Source organism: Mesoplodon densirostris, chromosome 7 (assembly GCF_025265405.1).
Source record: "Mesoplodon densirostris isolate mMesDen1 chromosome 7, mMesDen1 primary haplotype, whole genome shotgun sequence".
In the NCBI taxonomy this organism is placed as follows: Eukaryota; Metazoa; Chordata; class Mammalia; order Artiodactyla; family Ziphiidae; genus Mesoplodon; species Mesoplodon densirostris.
In genome coordinates this window covers 76,188,361-76,215,503 of record NC_082667.1, presented here as the reverse complement: position 1 = coordinate 76,215,503, position 27,143 = coordinate 76,188,361, and the positions used below count along the sequence as shown (strand labels likewise).

Genomic DNA, 27,143 nt, shown 5'->3' with positions numbered 1-27,143 from the left:
TCCATTAATTACATTAGGAAACAATCCAAGGGCCTATTTATAACTTCAATTACAGTTGTTTTAATTAATTAAAGCTATTGATGGGATCTGAAATCAAGAACTAAATTCTTGATTACAGAAAACTTTCTATTGATATTATTTATCTTTATTACATTTGCTTTATAGTCCATCAACTTCTACCAATTTTTCTCAGTTATTTAATAATTAAACTTGAAAGTAATGCCAAAAAAAAAGATTTCCTTGCCTCTACAAAGGCACAGTCTCCCCAGCTATCAAGATCCTACACAGACTGGTACATTTGTTACAACTGATGAAACTACAGTGACACCTCATTATCACCTAAAATCCATTGTTTAAATTAGGGTTCACTCTTCATGTTGCAAATTCTGAGTTTAGAGAAATGTATGACATATAATTATCTAGTAGATTCATATAGAGTATTTCATAGCCCTAAAAATCCTCTCTGCTTTGTCTCTTCATCCCTCCCTCTCTGCAACCACTGGTAACCACCTATCTCTTTAGAGTCTCCAGAGTTGTGCATTTCCCAGAATGTTGTATAATTGGAATCACACACTCTGTAGCCTTTTCAGATTGGCTTCTTTGACTTAGTAATATGCATTAGAGTTTCCTCCATGGTTTTTCATGGCTCTGTAATGCATTTCTTTTTTGCATTGAATAAAATTCCATTGTCTAGATGTACCACAGTTTATCTATTCACCTACTGAAGCACATCTTGGTTTTTCCCAAGTTTTGTGAATGATGAACAAAGCTACTATAGACATCCATGTGTGAATTTTGTGTGGACATAAGTTTTCAGCTCATGTGGGTGAATAGCAAGGAGCAGAGTTGCTGAATCGTATGGTAAAAGTATGATCAGTTTTGTCAGAAACTGCTAAACTGTCTTCCAAAGTGGCTGTACCATTTTGCATTCCCACCAGCAATGAATGTGAATTCCTGCTGTTCCATATCCTTGCCAGCATTGGTGTTGTCAGTGTTCCAGATTTTGGCCATTCTAATACATTTGTAGCGGTATCTCATTGTTTTAATTTTCATTTCTCTGATGACATATGATGTGTAACATCTTTTCATATGCTTATTTGCCATCTGTATATCTTCTTTGATGAAATATCTGTTAAGGTTTTTGCCAATTTTTAAAATCAAGTTATTTGTTTTCTTACTGTTGAGTTTTAAGGGTTCTTTGTACTTTAGATAACAGTTCTTTATCAGATGTGCCTTTTAAAAATAATTTCTCTCAATCTGTGGCTTGTCTTCTCATTCTCTTGATAAAGTCTTTTTGCAGAGCAGAAGTTTTTAATTTTAGTGAAGTCTAGTTTATTATTTCTTTCATCGATCCAGTCTTTGGTGTTGCATCTAAAAAGTCATCACCATACCCAAGGTCATCTATAGCAGATTTTCTCCTAGAAGTTTTGTAGTGTTTCATCGTACATAGAAGTCTATGGTCCATTTTAAGTTAATTTTGGTGAAGTGTTTGAGGCCTGTGCCTAGATTAATTTTTTTGCATATGTTGATGTCCAGTTTTTCCAACACCATTTGTTGAAAAGACTCTCTTTATTCCATTGTGTTGCATCTGCTCCTTTGCCAAATATCAATTAACTATTTATATGGGTCTGTTTCTGGGCTATTATCTTCCATTGGTTTATTCATCTGTTCTTTTGCCAATACCACAGTGTCTTGATTAGTGTAGCTTCACAGTAAGTCTTGAAGTCAAAAACTGTCAGTCCTCCAGCTTTGTTCTTCTCCTTCAATGTTGTCTTGGCTATTCTGGGTCTTTGGCTTCTACATACAAGCTTTGGAATCAGTTTATCAATATCTACAAAATAACTTTCTGGTATTTTGATTACGTTTGCATCAAATCTTGAAAAGAGTTGATATCTTGGAAACATAACAATATTAAGTTTTCCCGCCCATCAGTATGGAATGTCTCTCAATTTATTTAGTACTTCTTTAATTTCATTCATCAGTTTCATAGTTTTCCTCATATAGATCTTATATATATGTTGTTAACGTTTATACCTAAGTATTTCATTTTGGAAATGTTAATGTAAATGATACTGTGTTTTTAATTGAAAACTGGTGTGTAAGAAAGCAATTGACTTTTGTATATTAACCTAGTAACCTGCAATCTTGCTGTAATCACTTATTAGTTCCAGGAGGTTTTTCTGTTGATTCTTTCAGGGTTTCTACATTGATGATATTGTCATCTGAAAATGAAGACAGTTTTATTTCTTCCTTTTCAATCTGTATACTTTTAATTTCCTTTTCTTGTCCTATAGTATTCGCTAGAAATTCCAGGGTAATACTGCAAAGGAGTGATAAAAGGGGACATCCTTGCCTTGTACCTGATCTTACTGGAAAAGCTTTGTGTTTCTCATCATGAAGTATGATGTTAGTTGTAGATTATTTGTAGGTATTCTTTATCAAGTTGATGCAGTTTTTCCTCTACTTCTAGTTTACTGAGAACTTTGTATAATGAATGGGTGTTGAATTTTGTCAAATGTTTTTTGCATCTATTGATAGGATCATGTGATTTTTCTTTTTTAGCCTGTTGAAGTGATGGGTTACATTAATTGATTTTTGAATGTTGAAACAGCCCTGCATAACTGGGATAAATGTCACTTGATTATGGTGTATAAGTCTTTTTTTACATTGTTGGATTTAATTTGCTAATATTTTGTTAAGAAGTTTTGTACCTATGTTCATGAGAGATACTGGTCTGTAGTTTTCTTTTCTTGTAATGCCTTTGTCTGGTTTTGTTACCAGGGTAATGTTGGTTTCATAGACTAAGTTATAAAGTATTCCTTTTGCTTGTGTCTTCTGAAATATATTATAGGGAACTGGTATAATTTCTTCCTCAAGAGTGTGGTAGAATTCACCATTGAACACAACTGGGCCTGGGGATTTCCATTTGGGAAGGTTATTAATTGTTGAGTCAATTTTAAAAATACATATAGGCCTCTTCAGATTGTTTCTTCTTGTGTGAATTTTGGCAAGGATTAGTCCATTTCACCTAGGTTATCAAATTTGTGAGTGAAAAGTTGTTCATAGTATTCTTTTATTATCTTTTTAATGCCCATAGGATCTATAGTGATGTCCCTCTTTTCAGATAGTAGTAACTTATGTCCTTTTTTTTTTTTGTTAGTTTGACTAGAGACTTATCAATTTTATTGAAGTTTTCAGAGAATCAGCTTTTGGTTTCATTGATTTTTCTCTATTGATTTTTTTCTTTTCAATTTCATTGATTTCTGTTCAAATTCTTAATATTTCTTTTCCTCTGCTTACTTTGGATTTAATTTGCTCTTCTTTTTCTAGTTTCCAAAGGTGAAAGCTTAGATTATTGATTTTAAATCTTTCTTCCTTTCCACTATATGCATTTATTACTATGTATCTCCCCCTAAGCACTGTTTTCACCACATCCCATGAATTTTGTTGTGTTTTCATTTTCATTTTGTTCAAAATATTTTTAAATTTTCTTTTGCGATTTCTTCTTTGACCCACAGTTATTTAGAAATGTGTTGTTTAATCTCCACATTTAATTGGGGATTTTTTCAGCTATCTTTCTATTACTGGTTTCTAATTTAATTCCATTGTGGTCTGAGTGCAGACATTGTATATTTCAATTATTTTTTGGATTTGTTAAGGTGTGTTCTATGGCCCAGAATGTGGTCTGTCTTGGTAAGTGTTCTATGTGAACTTGAGAAGACTGTGTATTCTGCTGTTGTTGGGTAAAGGAATCTACAAATGTCAATTATACCCAGTTTACGATGACATTGTTGAATTCAACTATGTCTTTACTGATTTTCTGCCTGCTGGAGTTTGTTCCTTTTATTGTTGTTAACTTTTTAAGAAACTGCTAAATACTTTTCCAAACTGGTTATACCATTTATATCCCTCCCAATGTAAGAGAATTACAGCTTCACATCTTCATCAATACTTGGTATTACTGTACTTCTATTTTAGCCATTCAAATAGGTTTTGGTGGTAGTATCTCACTATGTTTTTGATTTGTGTTTCCCTTCTCACTATGATATGGAGTGTCTTTTAATATATTCTCCCAGATCAGAGCTACAAGCATTAACATCTGATATTTCTAGAAACCAACCACTCAACCCTGGAAGGCAGGCAAACTCTTAGATTCCCAAAGCTATACCAGTTATGCACTTTAACTGAAAATTAAGCATATCTTTAATTTTAAACCAGCCACAACCCCATTCTCACTTAACTTTCGGGCACCAACACCCCTGATGTAGGTTAGCAGTTGTTTGGGGGAGGTTGGTGACTTATTTACGAAGACTTCCAAAGGCTGTCAAAATTCAAGAAGATAAAGACACAGGCTTAATAGTGGCTACCACTATGTAACACTTGCCACATCTAAGGTACTGTGCTGAATATTTTATATACATCATCATAATCCACCAACATAGGCATTATAGTTCCCATTTTACAGATGAAGAAACTGGCTAACACAGATTCTACAAATTCATATATTGTGAAGGAACAGAGAATGGCAACAGGTGAGGTGAATATTTCTAGGGGTCCTAGAGGCCTAGGCCAGTTTCTCATACTTGGTCACCCTAGGATCTCATTTAAATGCAGGCACTAATTCAGTAGTTCTAGTGAGGGAGGGGAGCAGAGTCTTCATCTTCAAGTTGCTCCCTAGTCATACAGATTCTACTGGCCTCTTATCACACTTTGAGTATCAAGGGCCTGTATTTACATCCTCACAAGGTCTGGGCAAGTCGGGGCCAGCATGTGGTGTACTTAGAGGCTGCTGGGAATAAAGGAAAGAAGCAGTACTGCTTCTTTCTAAAAATTGATATAAAATGGCTATAGAGTAGGAGCCAGCTGGGTACCTGCTTGTCACTTAATATGGCATGTAATATGGATAACAGCTGTCCACCACCAGTGCCTGAGGCTAGAGCAGATGATAATACCAGGAGAGAATGCTGGCAGAAAAATAACCAGACCCAACTACACAATTTTGTTTCAACCAATGGGCCACCCTTACATACACCCCAATCTTCTTCCTAACCCTGGAAAGGACATAAATCTTTTAAAGGTATGGATAAAGAAGGAAGGAAGCCCTGAGACTGGGAGTATAAACTGGATAGTGATTGAAATTTTAATAGCCAGATTGACCTATAAACATCCCCAGACATTAGAAAAAGTTCTTAGCCTCAATGGGACAAAATTATGATATGTATATTATAACATGCAGGTATAAGAACAATAAGAGCACCATGGTTTCACATATTTGAGTGGTAAGAGTTAAACTAACTCTATTCTAAGTGTGACACTGAGACAGTAAGTGGGTTTAAGTAAGGGAGAGATATAATACAAGTTGCATTTTAAAAATGATCCTCTGGGAAGCAATTTGCAGAATAAATAATAAGGTGACTATCCTGGTGGCAAGGAGGCCAATTAACAGGCAATCACTGTGGTTCTCAAAAAGTGATCCCCAAACCAGCAGAATCAGGACCACCCTGAACTGCTAAGAAACGTAATCTCTTGTAACTATCCCTAGACATACTGAACCTGGAAATCTGCAGTTGGGAACCCAACAATCTGTGGGGGTTTTTTTTGTTTGTTTGTTTGTTTTTGCAGTATGCAGGCCTCTCACTACTGTGGCCTCTCCCGTTGAGGAGCACAGGCTCCAGATGCGCAGGCTCAGCGGCCATGGCTCACGGGCCCAGCCTCTCCGCGGCATGTGGGATCTTCCCGGACTGGGGCACAAACCCATGTCCCCTGCATCAGCAGGTGGACTCTCAACTATTGTGCCACCAGGGAAGCCCTCTGTGTTTTAATGCTTCTGATGCATGCTGAAATTTGAGAACCACTGGGCTATGAAATGGTTCCAACAGGAAATGGTGAGCAGTTGTACTAAGATGAAGGCAGTGAGGAAGGAGAGAAGTACTTTCAGAGATATTTAGGAGATAAACAAGACTAGGCTATTGACCTGGGAGACATGCAATATTATTCTTAATGTTCTTAATGAACTAGGTGACTGATAATATAATCGATGAAAATGATGTACAACACTGAAAAAAGAGCAGTTAGGTTGGAGAAATAGGATAAAAAACGAGTTCAGCTTCAGACATGATGTGTTTGGGGAGCTGTAAGACATCCACATAAAGATGCCTGGTGGGTGGCTTAATAAATAAGTCTGCATTTCCAGAGAAAGGATTGTGGGTGATGACAGAAATTCAGGAGTCATCAACTTATGGGAGAGAGTTAACCACACAAAAGTATATGAAATAGCCTCAAGCAGAGGTTTTCAACTTTGCTTCTGCCATGACAGATGATGAATGGCATTCATATGAGACATGTTCCCAGGAGTATACTCAGATTGTAATGAAAACCAAACACACACACACATGTATGACAAAAGTAGTTGGCCAAATAAAGCACAGAATTCCCAAACTGTTTTTATAGGTCATATTTACAAAAGCATTTTACCTGCAAATGATTAGTAAAGTCATCTATTTACTCATCTCAAACATGTAAAGTCATCTATTTACTGATCTCAAACATGTAAAGTCATCTATTTACTGATCTCAAACATGACTTCTTTTTGAGGGAAAAATATATATATGGCTAATCTAATATAAAAGTTACATAAAATTATATTTTAAAGATCAAATTCAGACCTCTACAGTTAATATTTAAAAAGTAAGCACGTACTAACAAAGAAAAATAATTCATATTTTATGGTTAAAAAGTATAGCACATAATATTTATGTTTATTCATGATGTTAATATAAATGGCATTACTGCACATGTCCTTTGGATAATCACACTACCTTTGATTGGGAAACTGTAACTAGAGCCTCCTTCTCATTTCTGTGCTATGCAGATAAAGATGCATGCTTTCTTCATCTCTCTTCCTTTTTCAAAAAGTATCCATGGGTAAAATCAAGGAAACAAATACAAGTATAAATCCACAGTTTACAATTATAATATTTGAAAATTGCTCTAACTATCAATGCCACATCAATAACCACAGTTCCTGGGTATTTTCAGCAAACATAAAATAGGCTATGAATTATGAGCAATTCACTTCCAGCTAACTCCGATTCCACTTTTCCCACACCAACAAGCCCACACCATTGAAATGCAAATGAGTGAATATGACATCCTTATAATGGTAACTTTGAGGTGAGTCTAATTATTAAAAATGTAAATCATTCACAGGAGCTTGTAATTCAACACTTATGAATAAGTGAGTGGTTTTGACATATGTCATAACTGATTGTGACACTGTAATGTGTCATATGTCACTAAGGTCAAGAAGTACTAGGTTAGAAAGATGTCTGTAGACAAAGCACAGAAAAATTATGAAGACAAAACTGGGGACCATCAGTCTTCGAACCATGAGAGGAATAGAGATGAAGTGATCTGGGAGGCAGGAGGAGAACAGAGAGAAAAGGATGTCATAGAAGCCAAGAGAAGTGTAACACTCAAGGAATGAATTGTCAGCAGTATCAACATCCTTTGAGAGGTTAAGTAAAATTAGAAGGATGATGGGGTCACTGACCACAAACATGAGGCTGTATAGATTAGTGATTGTGAGCACTGGCTCCAAAGCCAAACTGTCTGCCACATATAACCTCTGTAACCTTTGTAATTTTCATAACTTCTTTTGGAACTTATATTCTAGTGGGAGTAGACAGCAAAAAATACATGAATGATAGATGTACAGATAAATGGATACAGAGATAGCTAAATATATAAACAAGCAAGAAACAAACACATAAGTGGATCTTTTAATGTCAGAAGAGAGAAATGCTATGTAACAAATATAAAACCTGTTGTCTTCAAGGAGCTTGCATTCTAGGCAGAGTTAAATGGAATGAATGTAGGTAGAATACAAACTGGCAGTGGATGGTAAATGATTCCTGAGTGACCCAGCTGGGAAGTGGAAATGCACAGGATGGATTGACCACATATATGGGTAGGGATGGTGAGGGAAAGTGTTTCAGTCACATCTGAGAGAAGGGCTAGCAGCAGATAAGTACAGAGGGAAGGAGAGGATTTCTGAGATGGAGGCAAAATTGAAAGGCCTGGAGAGTACACTAAGCATTGCCATTCACCTGAAAGGAAAGGTTTATGTAGGAAAACAGTGGTACACAAATGGAGAAAGTACACTGGGGTAGAGGGTGGAGAACCTTGAATGGCAAAACTAAGATATTTACGAGACCTTGAAGGCAGGGGAGAAACATTCAGGATTTTTCAAATAAAAATAAAAGGTTTTGAAAGATACCCCTTTAAAAAAGGAAAACATGCACTTAAAAAAAGAGACAGTAAATTTTCAATGCACAAGACCATTTATATCAAAGCTTTGCCTTAATGAAAGCAGGATTTTAAAATACACACCCACTCCCACCTACCTGCACATACACTCTTTAGAAAACTCTTAATATCCATTTCATGTTGTCCTACAGAACCAACTGATTATGAACATTGTTTTATCAATAATTTTCTAAAAAGATCAATGCACAGAGACATAATTTGCTCCATATTCTCTGTTGCACAATTAATGCAATTTCTCACCTGTCATTCCTTCACTATTCAATAACCACAGAAGAGCTGACAGATGCATAGATCTCAGAGAGGACTGTGGAGAGCCAGATTTAAAGTAATCCAGAGATGTCCTCCTTGTTTTCCAAAAGGGGATACATATTGTACAATACTGAATTGGCTGTAGAAGCCCTTGTTTGAGGAAGAGCTACACTTATTCTTACACTAAGAAGAGCTTTTCAGATATGGTTTTCATTTAGTAAAGGAAAAACTCCCACCCTGCCCAAAGGATATTGAGGTAGGGGTGGAGAGTCACATTATTCTTTTCTGGGGTGAGGAGCAGGTTGGCTTTTGAATGAAACAGTAAAGTTTAGAGTCAAGTCATAAAACTGATGCTTAAGCAGCAACTTTGGCCTTTCTTGAAAAGACAGGTGAAGACTCAAGATTACAGGTTAATTGGAAACAGCTTTTTATCTTCCCTTCTAACTGAACTTTACAGCCACATGAACAACTCTATTAAATACTTTTGCTATTACCTACGGCATTAACTATGCCACTCAATTCTCTCTGCTGGTCTGGGAGGATTGTTGTCTTCCAAGAACTATTCTCGAGTATAATCATTATATTGTTCTTCGAAGGCTCTGTATTTCAGAGGTTTCCCTTTGAAGCAGGATCTGGCAAGAGAACCTCTTTGTGTTAATAATGACTAGATGCATGAGTTAACAAAGTCCTCTCTGTTATAGCTATCTCAGTTTTTAGTTCAAAACATACACACACACACATTCCACAACTGTTGACACAAGCTCAGGTAACCATACACTGTGCATTTTCTTAAAAATTCCCAATTAGCCTGAAATCACAGTCCCTATAAAGCACACTTCATACTTGTTAAACCAGCGTGACCCAGTGACCCAAGTTTTGCAATCAGGTTATTATAATAACTACAGAATCTGGAAATTAGAGAGGACTTTCTGAAGCCAGCTATTTTAGCCAGCTGGTTTATCCCCTGTCAACATTACAAAGTAGGTGTGATTACACTAATCTAAAACACTTTCTCCAAAGGATTCCCTCCAGCCTCCCCATCGCTGGCCTGCAAATGTTCTCCCTTCATTCAAGATGGACAACGGCCTCTACTGGGCACCATATCCAAGGCTGTGTGTTTGGTAGCACTTTATCTCCATCTGAAAAATGCAACTAGGAGGTAGGTGTTTTATTTTCATTATATAAATAAACATAGTGATATGCCAAGAGGATAAGCAACTCCTATTAAGTTAGCAGAAGATTCAAACTCAAGTCTCTTCCCCTTAAGCTTGTGCTCTTTCCCCTGCATTACGCTGCTTTTTCTCTCCTGTGCTTCTACATGTCTCCATGTGCAAACTTCCCCCTCCCACTCCTATCCCTGAGAAGGGAAGGAAGACTCTCACACAAAAACCAAATCACCATGGTAGACGTTCAGGCATCTAACAGATAAACTGATGATTATGCAAAACTAAAAATATCCACAAAGAAATTTCTAAGTAAAGATGGTTAAATGCATGTACTTGCATCTGCTCCTTCCTGAAATCCCATTATGTTTCTATTTCAATTTTTATTTTTTGTTTTTAAATTGTAAAACTACAAGGACAATGAGAATGACAGAGAAGACAAGACAATTTTGTAAACTTGAAAGCAGATGGAGTGATGACTGACTTTTTAGATGTGATAAAGCTGAATCCTAAACACTCAGAGAGAAAAGCCAAGAAACCATTTGTTTTGCAACACATAACCCCAAAGCCTCAGGAACTGGCAACAACATATACCCCTGAGAGGGGCAGGAAAATGTGGGTGGACAGTCTCTTTAAGAAACAAACACCCAGATCATCTTCCTTATTCTGCTCAGTTACATGACTGCCCCCAGCCACCAACCTAGCAGAAGAAGGGACCTTTATGCTCTACTCTGGGAAACACTATGCACAACTAAATGCAAGTTTCATGCTGAATTGAGGGGAAATAAGTGAAAGTTTATACAGCAAACAGAGTGCTGAAAGGTGGACTGAGATTCCTTGGATAGGAGTTTTGAAGAGCAGTTTCTAAGAAAACCAATCAACTAAAAATAAAATATTTAAAGATACTGACAATCGAATGTTTCTCGAGAATGGAACAGATCATCCTATACTGAATTTCACTGTCAACCATCACATCTCCATTTGCTCAGAAATTTCAATTCATGTGTTATTATCCATATGTTAAGTGAGTGAAGAGCCAGGTTCAAACATGTGGAAAAGCTTCTGACATAAAAGACAGAAGCCAAAGCAAATCAGTAGACAGAAGCAATGAGGAGGATACAGGGACTCCATTAAGAGAACATTTCAAATAAATTATCATAAATGTCCTAAGAGAAAAATGACACTGTGTTCATAAAACAAAAACAATATGCTATTTTAAAAAAAAAACAGAGAAAAAGTGGGCTTGAAGTACAAAAAGGACAGCAGAAATGAAAAGCTCAGCATAAGGGTTGGAAGATAAAGTGGAAGAAATCCCCACCTAAGATATTAGATGAAAATGACAGATAACATGGAAATAGCAAAGCAAATAGGTAAGAAAATTAGAGAACCAGGAAGTCCAGCATCAAGATAACAGGAGAGCCAGAAAAAGAAAAAGGAGACCAAAATGTGGGAGTGAGACAGTATGAAACAATTCACCCAAGACATAATTCAAGAATATTTACAGACTTAAAAGTTATGAATATCTGAGCAGAAGCAAGAAACACTACAATCCTGTAGCCTGTGGAACAAAAACCATATTCACAGAAAGACAGACAAGATGAAAAAGCAGAGGGCTATGTACCAGATGAAGGAACAAGATAAAAACCCAGAAAAACAACTGAATGAAGTGGAGATAGGCCACCTTCCAGACAAAGAATTCAGAATAATGATAGTGAAGATGATCCAGGACCTCAGAAAAAGAATGGAGGCAAAGATGGAGATGACGTAAGTAATGTTTAACAAAGACCTAGAAGAATTAAAGAACAAACAAACAGAGATGAACAATACAATAACTGAAATGAAAACTACATTAGAAGGAATCAATAGCAGAATAACTGAGGCAGAAGAACGGATAAGTGACCTGGAAGACAAAATGGTGGAATCACTGCTGCAGAAGAGAATAAAGAAAAAAGAATGAAAAGAAATGAAGACAGCCTAAGAGACCTCTGGGACAACATTAAATGCAACAACATTCGCATTATAGGCATCCCAGAAGGAGAAAAGAGAAAGGACCAGAGAAAATATTTGGACATTATAGTCAAAAACTTCCCTAACATGGAAAAGGAAATAGCCACCCAAGTCCAGGAAGCACAGTGAGTCCCATATAGGAAAAATCCAAAGAGAAACACGCCAAGACACATAGTAATCAAATTGGCAAAAATTAAAGACAAAGAAAAATTATTGAAAGCAGCAAGGGAAAAATGACAAATAACATACAAGGGAACTCCCATAAGGTTAACAGCTGATTTCTCATCAGAAACTTTACAAGCCAGAAGGGAGTGGCATGATATACTTAAAGTGATGAAAGGGAAGAACCTACAACCAAGATTACTCTACCTGGCAAGGATCTCATTCAGATTCGATGGAGAAATCCAAAGCTTTACAGATAAGCAAAAGCTAAGAGAATTCAGCACCACCAAACCAGCTGTACAACAAATGCTAAAGGAACTTCTCTAAGTGGGAAAGACAAGAGAAGAAAAGGAACTACAAAAACAAACACAAAACAATTAACAAAATGGTCATAGGAACATACATATCGATAATTACCTTAAATGTGAATGGATTAAATGCTCCAACCAAAAGACACAGGCTTGCTGAATGGATACAAAAACAAGACCCATATATATGCTGTCTACAAGAGACCCACTTCAGACCTAGGGACACATACAGCCTGAAAGTGAGGGGATGGAAAAAGATATTCCATGCAAATGGAAAACAAAAGAGAGCTGGAGTAGATATACTCATATCAGATAAAATAGACTTTAAAATAAAGAATGTTATAAGAGACAAGGAAGGACACTACATAATGATTGAGGGATCAATCCAAGAAGAAGATATAACAATTATAAATATATATGCACCCAACATAGGAACACCTCAATACATAAGGCAACTGCTAACAGCTATAAAAGAGGAAATCGACAGTAACACAATAATAGTGGGGGACTTTAACACCTCATTTACACCAATGGACAGATAATTCCAAAATGAAAATAAGTAAGGAAACAGAAGCTTTAAATGACACAATAGACCAGATAGATTTAATTGATATTTATAGGACATTCCATCCAAAAACAGCAGATTACACTTTCTTCTCAAGTGTACATGGAACATTCTCCCGGATAGATCACATCTTGGGTCACAGATCAAGCCTCAGTAAATTTAAGAAAATTGAAATCATATCAAGCATCTTTTCTGACCACAACGCTATCAGATTAGAAATGAATTACAAGGAAAAAAATGTAAAAAACACAAACACATGGAGGCTAAACAATATGTTACTAAATAACCAAGAAATCACTGAAGAGATCAAAGAGGAAATCAAAAAATACCTAGATACAAATGATAATGAAAACACAATGATCCAAAACCTATGGGATGCAGCAAAAGCAGTTCAAAGAGGGAAGTTTATAGCTATACAAGCCTACCTCAAGAAACAAGAAAAATCTCAAGTAAACAATCTAACCTTACACCTAGAGGAACTAGAGAAAGAAGAACACACAAAACCCAAATTTGATAGAAGGAAAGAAATCATAAAGATCAGAGCAGAAATAAATGAAATAGAAACAAAGAAAACAATAGCAAAGATCAATAAAACTAAAAGGTGTTTCTTTGAGAAGATAAACAAAATTGATGAACCTTTAGCCAGACTCATCAAGAAAAAGAGGGAGAGGACTCAAATCAATAAAATTAGAAATGAAAAAGGAGAAGTTACAACAGACACCGCAGAAATATAAAGCATCCTACGAGACTACTACAATCAACTCTATGCCAGTAAAATGGACAACCTGGAAGAAATGGACAAATTCTTAGAAAGGTATTACCTTCCAAGACTGAACCAGGAAGAAACAGAAAATATGAACAGACCAATCACAAGTAATGAAATTGAAACTGTGATTTAAAATCTTCCAGCAAACAGAAGTCCAGGACCAGGTGGCTTCACAAGTGAATTCTATCAAACACTTAGAGAAGAGCTAACACCCATCCTTCTCAAACTCTTCCAAAAAACTACAGAGGAAGGAACACTCCCAAACTCATTCTATGAGGCCATCACCCTGATACCAAAATCAGACACAGATACTACAGAAAAAGAAAATTACAGACCAATATCACTGAGGAATATAGATGCAAAAACCCTCAAAAAATATTAGCAAACAGAATGCAACAACACATTAAAAGGATCATACACCATGATCAAGTGGGATTTATCCCAGGGATGCAAGGATTCTTCAAAAACGGAAAGCAATCAATGTGATACACCATATTAACAAATTGAAGAATAAAAACCATATGATCATCTCAATAGATGCAGAAAAAGTTTTTGACAAAATTCGACACCCATTTATGACAAAAACTCTCCAGAAAGTGGGCATAGAGGGAACCAACCTCAGTGTAATAAAGGCCAGATATGACAAACCCACAGCAAACATCATTCTCAATGGTGAAAAATTGAAAGCATTTCCTCCAAGATCAGGAATGAGACAAGGATGTCCACCCTCACCACTATTATTCAGCATAGTTTTGGAAGTCCTAGCCACAGCAATCAGAGAAGAAAAAGAAATTAAACGAATACAAATTGGAAAAGAAGAAGTAAAACTGTCACTGTTTGCTGATGACATGATACTATACATAGAGAATCCTAAAAATGCCACCAGAAGAGTACTAGAGCTAATCAATGAATTTGGTAATGTTGCAGGATACAAAATTAATGCACAGAAATCTCTTGCATTTCTATATACTAATGATGAAAAATCTGAAAAAGAAATTATGGAAACACTCCCACTTACCATTGCAACAAAAAGAATAAAGTACCTAGGAATAAACCTACCTAGGGAGACAAAAGACCTGTATGCAGCAAACTATAAGACACTGATGAAAGAAATTAAAGACGATACCAACAGATGGAGAGATATACCATATTCTTGGATTGGAAAAATCAATATTGTGAAAATGACTTTACTACCCAAAGCAATCTACAGATTCAATGCAATCAAATTATTTTTTATGGAACTAGTACAAATCATCTTAGAATTTGTATGGAGACACAAAAGACCCCGAATAGCCAAAGCAGTCTTGAAGGAAAAACACGGAGCTGGAGGAATCAGACTCCCTGACTTCAGACTATACTGCAAAGCTATAGTAATCAAGACAATATGGTACTGGCACAAAAACAGAAACATTAATCAATGGAACAAGATGGAAATCCCAGAGATAAACCCACAAACCTATGGTCAACTAATCTATGACAAAGGAGGCAAAGATATACAATGGAGAAAACACAGTCTCTTCAACAAGTAGTGCTGGGAAAAATGGACAGCTACCTGTAAAAGAATGAAATTAGAACACTCCCTAACACCATACACAAAAATAAACTCAAAATGGACTTGAGACCTACATCTAAGACCAGACACTATAAAACTCTTAAAGGAAAACATAGGAAGAACACTCTACGTCATAAATCACAGCAAGATCTTTTTTGATCCACCTCCTAGAGTAATGGAAATAAAAACAGAAATTAACAAATGTGACCTAATGAAACTTCAAAGCTTTTGCACAGCAAAGGAAACCATAAACAAGACGAAAAGACAACCCTCAGAATGGGAGAAAATAGTTGCAAATGAATCAACAGACAAAGGATTAATCACCAAAATATATAAGCAGCTCATGCAGCTCAATATTAAAGAAACAAACAACCCAATCCAAAAATGGGCAGAAGACCTAAATAGACATTTCTCCAAAGAAGACACACAGATAGCCAAGAAGCACATGAAAAGCTGCTCAACATCACTAATCATTAGGGAAATGCAGATCAGAACTATAATCACGTATCACCTCACACCAGTTAGAATGGGCATCATCAGAAAATCTACAAACAACAAATGCTGGAGAGGGTGTGTAGAAAAGGAAACCCTCTTGCACTGTCGGTGGGAATGTAAATTGATATAGCCACTATGGAGAACAGTATGGAGGTTCTTTAAAAAACTAAAAATAGAATTACTATATGATCCAGCAATCCCACTACTGGGCATATACCCAGAGAAAACCATAATTCAAAAAGACGCATGCACCCCAATGTTCACTGCAGCACTATTTACAATAGCCAGGTCATGGAAGCAACCTAAGTGTCCATCAACAGACAAATGGATAAAGAAGATGTGGTACATATATACAATGGAATATTACTCAGCCATAAAAAGGAATGAAACTGGGTCATTTGTAGAGACGTGGATGGATCTAGAGACTGTCATACAGAGTGAAGTAAGTCAGAAAGAGAAAAACAAATATCGTATATTAATGCATGTACGTGGAACCTAGAAAAATGGTACAGAATAACCGGTTTGCATGGCAGAAGTTGAGACACAGATGTAGAGAACAAACGTATGGATACCAAGGGGAGAAAATCGCAGTGGGGTGGGGTTGGTGGTGTGCTGAATTGGGCGATTGGGATTGACATGTATACACTGATGTGTATAAAATTGATGACTAATAAGAACCTGCAGAATAAAAAAACAAACAAACAAAAAACAACTAATACTAAACTTTCTTTGGGTTATTTGTATGAAAATATGTTAATAAAAATTTTCAACATTACATGAAATTTCTAAAAATCTTATATGTTCTGGTATAATGTTATAAGTCATAATTCTAGTTATTACTTTAAAATGTATATCTCAGAAATAAGTAAATTTCCTTGTCAATTGCATTATTATGAACTTTCATCAAATCTTTAACAGTGGTCATTTTTAAGTCTTTTGTCATTTACAGACAGTTCTGGGTGTACTCTGATGCTTTTGCAAAAATGTTCCTATAGGGCCTCCCTGGTGGCGCAGTGGTTGAGGGTCCGCCTGCCGATGCAGGGGACACGGGTTCGTGCCCCGATCCCGGAGGATCCCACGTGCCGCGGAGCGGCTGGGCCCGCGAGCCATGGCCGCGGGGCCTGTGTGTCTGGAGCCTGTGCTCCGCAACGGGAGAGGCCACAGCAGTGAGAGGCCCGCGTACAGCAAAAAAAAAAAAAAAAAAAAAATGTTCCTATAAAAGGGTTTCATCTGCAAGGAATTCATGGAAAAGACTCTGACAAGTACAGGTTTCTGGCAACTGACTATACTGCTGAACTGAATGAATAAGCATTTTCAGAACTCTAATGGAAAACTGATGAATTCATAAAAGTGCTAACAAAAGATCAAGATAAAAAAACTTAATTACATGGGACTGAGTGAACTGATGAGGATGATTATCATTTTTGTGTCTTTCTGTTTGAATTTAAAAAAAAATCCCACAAGGACTCAGAGGCAAAAAATACACAAATCAATTTTCACTGCAAAGTAAAGGAGCTGTTACAGTGGAGGATTACTGGACTGCATGTCAATATTATGACATAGTATGAGTGTGTTTCATGTTTGGTAATTGCAATCGTTGTTGCTTTTGTTGTGGTCATCCATTTACAATGCTTGGTATCAGTTTATTTATCTCTTGTAAAAAATAAAATATAGTGTGTGTGTGTGAAAAACAAAACAAAACCAAAAAAAATGTTATGAATATCTAGATTGAAAAGGTACACTGAGTGCCAAAAAAAGTGAAGGAAAACTATCCCATATCATCAGTAAATTTAAAACTGCCAATTACAAAAAACAAAGGCTAAAATGTCAGAAAGACACTGGACTTCTCAAATTCCATACTGGAGCCTAGAAGACAATGTAAGAATGCCTTCAAAATTCTGAGAAAAGAAAATTATTTACAACCAAAAATATAAAGTCTTTTTAAATTGTCAGTCAAGGATGAAGGTAAAATTATCTAGTAGACACGTATCTTTTGCTTACTATATGCCAGACAGTTTCCTAAGCAATTCTTTAAGTATTCATGCATTTAATAAAAGTAAGACATTTTTCAGAGAAGGTCTCACAATTTTTCTCCCATGTACCCTTCCTCATATAATTAATGGAGAATGCACTGCATCAAGCCAGAGCAGTAAACCAGGAAAGAATATGCATGGTATATAGAAACAGGGGCTACCACCCCAGGGAGAGGCAAAGGGGATCCCCAGTATCATGATAAAGAGCAATTCCCAGGAGATGAGCTATGTCATGAGCCTATAAGTCAGTCTACCTTTGGAGGAGATTTATGCAAGGACATGAAAGTGTTAATGTCTTTGAGGGCATTTATATAACTGGTGAGAGTTTGGGAATAAATTATGATAAATCCACAGTAAACTAAGCAAGAAGATGAATAAACTAAATGATTACTAACGACAGGGGAACCAAGAATTGTGCAAGAAAGGAAACCAAGGATACCTGATAGTAATTCATTTACCAATAGCATGCACATGGTCCTGATAACATAAATGCAGAATATTGATCTAACAATAAGATGCATGCTGAGGTGTGCAGAAGAGAGCCAATTCCCCCTTATATGGTGGAAAGTCAATAAAAAATGCCAAAGTTGGAAATATAAAGAAGTAGCAAAGAAATGTGCTATTTAGAGATATGGACAAAAACACCAAAAAAAAGAATGTTAAAAGCATTCAAAGTGGTTGCCTCTAGGGATAGGAAATGGGAAAAGTTTTCCAGGGGATAAATCATTTTTATAAAGCCTTCTAGAACCGTTTAGCTCTTTAAGCTACATGTATGTATAAACTTGATAGAAATACAAATTAATTTTCAGTGTGCAGAGATTGTTCCTTTGAGGCAGCAAAGCATAAGGGTTAAAAGTCAACAGACTGCTTGGGTTCTAATCCTGGCTCTTTTACTTATAACTATTTGACCTTGGGAAAACTGCTTCGAAATCTCTCTACCTCAGTTTCCTCTTGTATAAATGAGAATGGTATCTTCCTCAAAGAGTTTTGTGAGGAATAAATGCATGCAATTTGAACAGTGCCCAGCTCAATGCCTATCTATGATCATTATTATTAGTGTGAATGCCATATTTGAGGGTAATTTATATCAGTCTAAATAATAAAAGAATAAAACTAAAACATGCCATTTCATTTTATTTTGATTCCAAATTGCACATATTGGCCCAAAAGTATAATGTAGGAAATTCTAAGAACCAACAAACTAACATTCTAAATAGTAATGATTTATTAAGCAACTCTTTGATATCAATATAGTTGCTTAGTATGGTCATTTATTGTATGTCTATTCGAAAAGGTAGAGAAGGTTCTGTAATATTATATCCACATAAAGAATATTTACAGCAGTTAATAGTTTAACATTCCTCCACTTAACAATTTGAGAAATTGATAGAAAATATTAATGTGTCTTATAGGGGAAAATGAATTAACTTCCATTTATAATTCTCCTCTTACCAAAAAGAAATGGTTTTAAAATCTGTCTTCATATTTTGTGAGCATGGACTAATTTTTTAATATTTTAGGACCTATATGAGTTAAAATTCATTCCTCTAAAGTATGACAAGAAAAGGGGAGAGGCTCCTCAATAACACTCAAGACAGAATATCATTTGCCCTCATGTAGATAAGGGCTCCATCTGCTGCATATGTATTAGTCTGCTGGCTTAACCAGCTAGAAGACAGACAAGTCTCCAGCAACTTAAAATACTTCTCTTTGTGGAGCTACAGTTTGGTATGGGATGTCAAAGGATGAGAACATACATACATAAGTGGTCAACTGAAGGTGAATGTTCTATATCGTTTTTGTCCCAAACTGCCAGAGGGTGTACGTTAAAAAAAATGAAATACACAAGGATGCTCTAAGCTACTAATGAGTCAGGTTTGAATATCCATGGTGCCAGCCACTTCATCCTGGATTCCTCTGGCTGTACAAAGGGACATCTTATGAAGACACTGTCATGATAGTAAAGCAGCCTCGTGGACAGTAATCTGTCTCCTGAGGCAGCCTACAATACTGCTTGTCAAATCTAATTACCAGCAGAAGAGAAACCTATCACTTGTCTAGTACCTTGTTAACATGTCCCCAATGAGCTTATATGAAATGAATGCAACAATAGCATAGTCCACTGGAAAAAACCTGGGAGACATTGTCTAGGGTGCTTATCAAGGTCTGGGTGTCAGAAAGAATAATATGTGATAAAACTAAGTAACTATTTTCAGACAAATATACAATGTGGCAGGTTTGTTCAAATTAAATTCAGTCACAGGTAACAGTGTTACGCTTTCTCATATCTATGGACTACTAGGGTGCTGTTTGGTAAAAATATTTTGGAAGGTTGTATGTCAGCTCTGAGTCTACATAAAGTGTCTAGAGATAAGTGAAGTGTCAGTTTGTGCATCTGAAAATTAATAAAAGCATTTTACTTTCATTCATCTCATCTGGAGAAATCCTAGTTCCTCATTTACAACATCTAATGCAATCATGGCAGTGTATCAAGAAAAAAAGTTCAACTCACAGCGGTGTAACATTTGTATATTTAATGTTCTGTATGCAGACAGCAAAAGGTGGAGAAAATGAGGGAGGGTGGGAGGGAGAAAGGAGGAAACACTGGGAGACATATTTTAGACTGTGGGTGATTCCTTCTGCCATTCCACTTCACTTGATGAGTATCTGCCATAAAATGAGAGAGTGTGAGATGGGAACCTGTTGTTGTGTGACTCAGTCTCTGTTATTCCTGCATGCCTCTAATAGCATTAGTATTTTACTGAATGTGACTTTAATGTTTAAAGACACAGTATTTATTTTTGGTTGTGTTTAATGTGGCTTCAGATCACATTATCTTCATCGGGTGCTTGACTAATAAACTTCAATCTCTTCTAACTATTCAGGGAAAAAAATGGTTCTGTTAGACTCACTAACTTCAACAGCTGTTCTTCCCACCATCTTGGCTATCTCAATAAAGAGCTCATTTTTTTGGCTCACACTGAAAGCCTCAGAATCATCCCTCTTGACCCCTTATTATCTCATACTCACACCCAATCCATCAACAAATCCTTTTGGTTCTAAATTCAAACAATTGCTTCAATCCCACCACTCTGAAGACCTCCAGAGCTACAACTGTAGTCCATCACCATCTCGCACATGAACTATGGAAATATCCTATCTTGTCTTCCTGCTTCCTTAGAGACAAAAATCCTCACAGCAGCCAGAGTAATCCTTTACAAAAGATAAATCTAATCATGAAACTACCCTCCTCAGAGAGACTCTACTGATTTCTCTGCATACATGGAATAAAATCTGGTGCATACCTTACTAGGACTTGCAAGTCCCTGGTGATCTGACCTCAGGTCCTCTGAATGCATCTGCTACCATTGTTATTGCACACTTACTCCAGCCGCCCAGGTCTACTTGCAGTTCCTTCAGCATCTCCAGCCTCAGGGGTTTCACACTAGCTGTTCTCTCTGCCCACAACAGTCTTCCCAGATACCTGCCTGGCTTACCTCCTCACTAGTTCAAGGCTCTGCTCAGATATCACCCTATCAGAAAGGCTGTTTATTGTTTATATCAGAGAACAGCCTCCCTCCATCCTTCACTCTGTAGCTTCTTATCCTGCTTTATTTTCCTTCTTGGTACCTATCACTAACTGAAAACATGTATTTATTTGCTCATTTGTATTGTTTAATTCCCCAGCTACAGGGACTTAATCTGTTTGGTTCCCTGCTATACACACGATATCTAGAACAAATCTTGGCACTCACTAAATATCTGTTGGCTAAACTGAGGAACAATGCTGAGCTGTACTTTATAGGAGATTTAAAGGATTTGATGATAATTCTGATTGTACATAAATTGAATCTCAGAATTTATTGGCCACATATGACTCCACTCTAAAGTGTATGATCAGGACAACTCGATTCAAATTCAGCTTAAATTCAAGTCTGCTAAGCAGGGTGAATTGCTTCATTGATATCAGCTGGGTTCCCAAGAGCTAGGCCAGCTAAATCATGGAACTCGTTTCTGAGAAAACAGAAAAATAATCGTGTTTTAACTACAGTGGTCTAGAGAAACTCCTCCCTGCTGTTTTATTTTTTCTTCTTTCCTCTGTAAAGTACCAGTGTGACCATGACACTCTTTTGCTCTATGGAGATTAAAGTCCAAACTCCTTACTGGAGCCTTCAAGACTTCCTGGCTACTGGCCCAGCCTACCCATTGGACCCTTCCTGGAACTCTTTTCATCTTCTGTTTTCAACTAACCTGTGACCCAGCAGCAACATATTATACTTTGTTCCCCCAAAATACCATGAACAATTGTTCCTCCTTGAATCTGCTCATGCTATTTCTCTGCATGAAATGTCTACACCTCATATTCATTTAGCAAACTCCTACCTGTTCCTTGAAATTCAGATAAAAAGAAACCTGTTGGTGAAGACTTCCCTGATCCCCTATTACAGAAAGTCACTCCCACTATGCTTTTTTTTTTTTTTTTTTTATTTTACAAATTTAATCAGTTATACATATACATATGTTCCCATATCCCCTCCCTTTTGCGTCTCCCTCCCACCCTCCCTATCCCACCCCTCCAGGCGGTCACAAAGAACTGAGCTGATCTCCCTGTGCTATGCGGCTGCTTCCCACTAGCTATCTACCTTACGTTTGGTAGTGTATATATGTCCATGCCGCTCTTTCACTTTGTCACAGCTTACCCTTCCCCCTCCCCATATCCTCAAGTCCATGCTCTAGTAGGTCTGTGTCTTTATTCCTGTCTTACCCCTATGTTCTTGATGACATTTTTTTCTTAAATTCCATATATATGTGTCAGCATACAGTATTTGTCTTTCTCTTTCTGACTTACTTCACTCTGTATGACAGACTCTAGGTCCATCCACCTCATTACAAATAGCTCAATTTCATTTCTTTTTATGGCTGAGTAATATTCCATTGTATATATGTGCCACATCTTCTTTATCCATTCATCCGATGATGGACACTTAGGTTGTTTCCATCTCCGGGCTATTGTAAATAGGGCTGCTATGAACATTTTGGTACATGTCTCTTTTTGAATTATGGTTTTCTCAGGGTATATGCCCAGTAGTGGGATTGCTGGGTCATATGGTAGTTCTATTTGTAGTTTTATAATACCTCTGTTAAGACCCGATAGACTTGTAAAGGTATCAAAAGATTACCCACACAGATTATAACATCCTTAAGGGCAGAGATGACATCTCATTCATTCTTAAATCTCCAAATACTAATGCAATATTTGGAATATAACAGATGCTCAATAAATGTTTAAGGTTGTTGGGCTTCCCTGGTGGCGCAGTGGTTAAGAATCCGCCTGCCAATGTAGGGGACATGGGTTCGAGCCCTGGTCTGGGGAGATCCCACATACCGCAGAGCAACAAAGCCCGTGAGCCACGGCCACTGAGCCTGCTCTCTAGAGCCCGCGAGCCACAACTACTGAAGCCCGCACACCTAGAGCCCGTGCTCCGCAACAGGAGAAGCCACCATAATGAGAAGTCCATGCACCGCAATGAAGAGTAGCCCCCACTCGCCACAACTAGAGAAAGCCCGCACACAGCAACGCAGACCCAACACAGCCAAAAATAAATAAATTGATAAATAAATTGATTTTAAAAATGTTTAGTGTTGTTAAATCAATCACCTTTTCCCTGCTTCAACAGGCACAATATAAAGGGTTCTTTGTCCAAGACCAGACTTACTTAAGGTTCAAATTTGTCTTCTCTCAGGGACATTCTTTTCTTACTCCCCTGATTGCTGGCCTACTCTGATCTTGTGACTCTACACCTCTGAGTTCTCTATTTCCTAAGCTTGGATCAGACTTCTGCTTCTCTGAATACTCCCATTAATAACAATTATGGCAACCATTTCCTGAGCTTCTGACTCTGCCGATGCTTCTCCACCTTTCTCATTTCATCTCTCCACAACCCTTGAGGGAACCAAATGGGTTCACAGAGCGTGAATGTTATGGCTAATGTTATGCATCAACTTGACTGCACCACAGAGTACCCAGATATTTGGTCAAACCTTATTCTGGTGTTTCTGTGAAGGTGTGTTTGGATGAGATTAACCTGTAAGTCAGGAGATGAGTAAAGCACTTTGACCTCCATAATGAGGATGGACCTCATCCAATCAGGTGAATGCCTGAATAGAACAAAGGCTGACCCTTCCCCAAGTAAGAGAGAATTATCCTGCCTGACAGCCTTCATACTGAAACACTGGTTCTTCCTGACTGACGGCCTTCAAACTGGTACCTCGGCTTTTCCTGGTTCTACAGCAGCTTCCAGTCTTTGGACTCCAACTGGGACACTGGCTCTGGGATTTTGGACGTGGCTACCTCCACAACCATATGAGCCTATTCCTTATAATAACCTTTCTAACTATACATGTGTTTATATGTGTGTGTGTACATGTTCCCTATTGATTCTGTTTCTCTGGAGAATAGTGAGTAAGGAACTTTACCAAGACCACATTGCCAACAAGCTACAGAAAAAATAATTCCACCCAGGTCTGTTTCCAGACCATGATTTAACAAACACCACCCACAGGATATAATAAACAACTTTCACTTTAGCTCTGACTCTGAGGAAAGATTTTTCTTTGCTCCTAGATGAAATCTTGCTCAAGTCCCATAACTTTTTTCCTCACTCTTAGATAATGGAAAGTCTTATGAACAACTATCCAGCTCTAGACATTAATCCAAACTCCAGACTGTTTCAACCTCTAATCACTGCTGGGGTCTACTGTGCTTGGGCACTTCCAGTGGGAGAAAGGGACATGGTCCATTTTCTTTCCCCACCTACGAGTCTCCTTCTTTCTTTTTTTTTGCGGTACGAGGGCCTCTCACTGCTGTGGCCTCTCCCGTTGCGGAGCACAGGCTCCGGACGCGCAGGCTCAGTGGCCATGGCTCACGGGCCCAGCCGCTCCGCGGCATGTGGGATCCTCCCGGACTGGGGCACGAACCCGTGTCCTCTGTATTGGCAGGCAGACTCTCAACCACGGCGCCACCAGGGAAGCCCCCTCTCCTTCTTCCTTAGGTGGCTAACTAATTATTTTTCCCCTTCCAGGATAAGGTTGGAGAGAAGAAACTAGGAGAAAAGGATGCATCTTAGATGGGAGGTGCAGTTGTCGTTTAGAGTAGGGATCTCTGATGGCAGATATACAGTTATGGACTCTGTTGTGGGTGCTCATCTCCTGCCACTACACTGACTTTGACAATGTCTCTCTTTCAGGTGGCCACTATAGCTTCAACTCCTGTTTCTCTTTCAATCCACATACAGTCTCGCTGTTCCATTGTTACTTCCTTGCAACATTCTTGGCAAAACTTAAAATGGCTCCAGTGCAGCATAGTGGCCACGATGAAACACCCAGGCCTCCTCTGAGGGCTATTCAGAGAGCGCTGCTACTTCCCATCACAGCAGAAGCCCCCCTTCACTTCAGCTCCAAAGCAGCTCACTAGCCTGTCTTCCAACACTCCCCAGGTGGGACTCAGGTTCCAGCTCACTGTGTCACCAAACTTCAGAAGCCACATATGAGGCTCCCCCAGTCATATAACTGAAGGGCTCCCAGGCTTGGTAAGAAAAACGGTACAGGCACATTTGGACGTGAAGAGGCTTGTAGGACAGATTTGTCCAGAAAAGGTCTCCTCAAAAAATGCTAACTCCACTCCCTTGGACTTTCCACATCCTTGAAGTGGGTGAGGTATACAAGAGTCATGAAACTGGCTCAAAAATATCTACTTAGAAGTGTCCACTTGGTGGCCTGGCATCTCACTTTGAAATTCTACATTAATTGTGTCTTGGAGAACATTCTAACATCTCCTTGTAGTGGACACTGTTGGTCCCTCCCCTGTAAGCAGCTCTTTGCAGGAAACTGCCCTCAGCAGGAAGCCCATTTTCTTGTCACTTTACCAAAGCTATATTGTAAATAATTTTAAAAACAGGCATGCCCATGCTCTACTCATCTCCAGCCCAAACACACTTTCAAATCTTTTGATCACACAATACCTTGTCTAACTTGTCAGTTCTTTCCATAGATCAAAGAAGTAGAAATGAAGAATAAGTGATTAACAGATGACCAGATCTCTTCCCTAGCTTCCCCTTCAGTAATCTCTGGAACAAACTGTGTGAACAACATAGCACCTAGAGGAAGATCCCGAGGAGTTGACAAGGCTGCCCACAAGCCTGCACATGGGGGGGATGGCGACAACTCTGACCCCCTATCTCAATGATTAACTGAGGTTACTTCCCTGTTTCCCTTTTAAAAGTTTTCATGGCCAAGCAGAATCTTTGGAGGTTGTTTTTTGGGAGATATTGAGTCCACCATCTCCCCAGATTGCCGGCATTCTGGTTAAGGGCAACTCTCTTTTCTACCAATTTTGAGTATTGATTTTGTAAGCAGTGTGCAGCCGGAAACCCGCACATCTCCTTGGGCCTTACCATTTCCTCACATACCTGCCCAGGTCCCCCTTCCAGCATCTGCGTTGCTGAGCCTGAGGGAAGGGTGGCAATAGACAAATGCTGGGAAATTCATTTTCCTCAGGAGCAGCCAACCAGCAATGACTCAGTCCCTGGGGGAGATAACTCTGGGCCACAGTTATCCAAAGTTCCCATAAGGATGGAACTCCTGCTGCCCATAATTGTAACTCACTTCTCAAGTGAAGCAACCAACACTGGCCACCTCCTATTTCCTGTCTGACTCTCTGATTCCCTTACCAGTGTTTCCTGTGCTTGCCTCCCAAATAAAATCGAGGAGTTCAGATCCTTTTCTTATAGCCTGCCTCTGGGGAACCCAAACTCAGATACTCTTATACTCTTAATCATTCTACTATATTGCCATTGTTTTGACACCCCGGGTCCTTCCCTCCAAGTTGGCACCCACAGCCTAGAGCAAGAGGCTTCAGGAAAGGGAGTCACTGATGAGAGCAGTCAAACACCTACCATGACTCCAGGCTCCACAGTCTGACAAAGTGAGCACTTTTAGGCCACTGGCAGTTTGATAGCATGAATATATCTGACCCCAGGGAGTCAGGCTGAGACCTGCTGTGTATTTCATGCTAACCAAGCAGTCCAAGCATGATGATGGCTTTAAGCTACTTATGATCTCCCGAGGCTAAAGTGAAGAGTTATATTGCCTTTGAAAGAAAGAAAAAACAAATATATTAGTAGATCCAACAGCAGATCTACCTTCCAAACCTTAATTGTTATGACTAAGGGCAACCCAGTGGGATTTGTTTCCTACCTAGCTTCACACCCAGATCAGTAGCACTTCACTTCTGTTAACTACACAGTACAGATGCAAGTCCACTCCATGCAGCACTTGTGTGTTCAAGTCACACCAATCCATATCTATGTTTGTTTCCTAGCAAGAACTAATATGGAATTATATAGAGACTGTTCAGTAGAGGTAAAAAGTACATATATGAAGTAAAGAAACCTTGAAAAAATAAATGTCATAAACATGAATGGGTAATATAGAGTGCTTTTTATGTACCAGACACT

At 38.1% G+C, this 27,143-nt stretch overlaps 1 protein-coding gene across 3 annotated transcripts in view; it reads right to left on the bottom strand.

Moving 5' to 3' along the window:
- The window catches only part of NELL1 (neural EGFL like 1), a 911,833-nt gene that overhangs the window by 298,559 nt on the left and 586,131 nt on the right, over window positions 1-27,143 (bottom strand). The gene's annotated exons all lie outside the window — the stretch shown is intronic.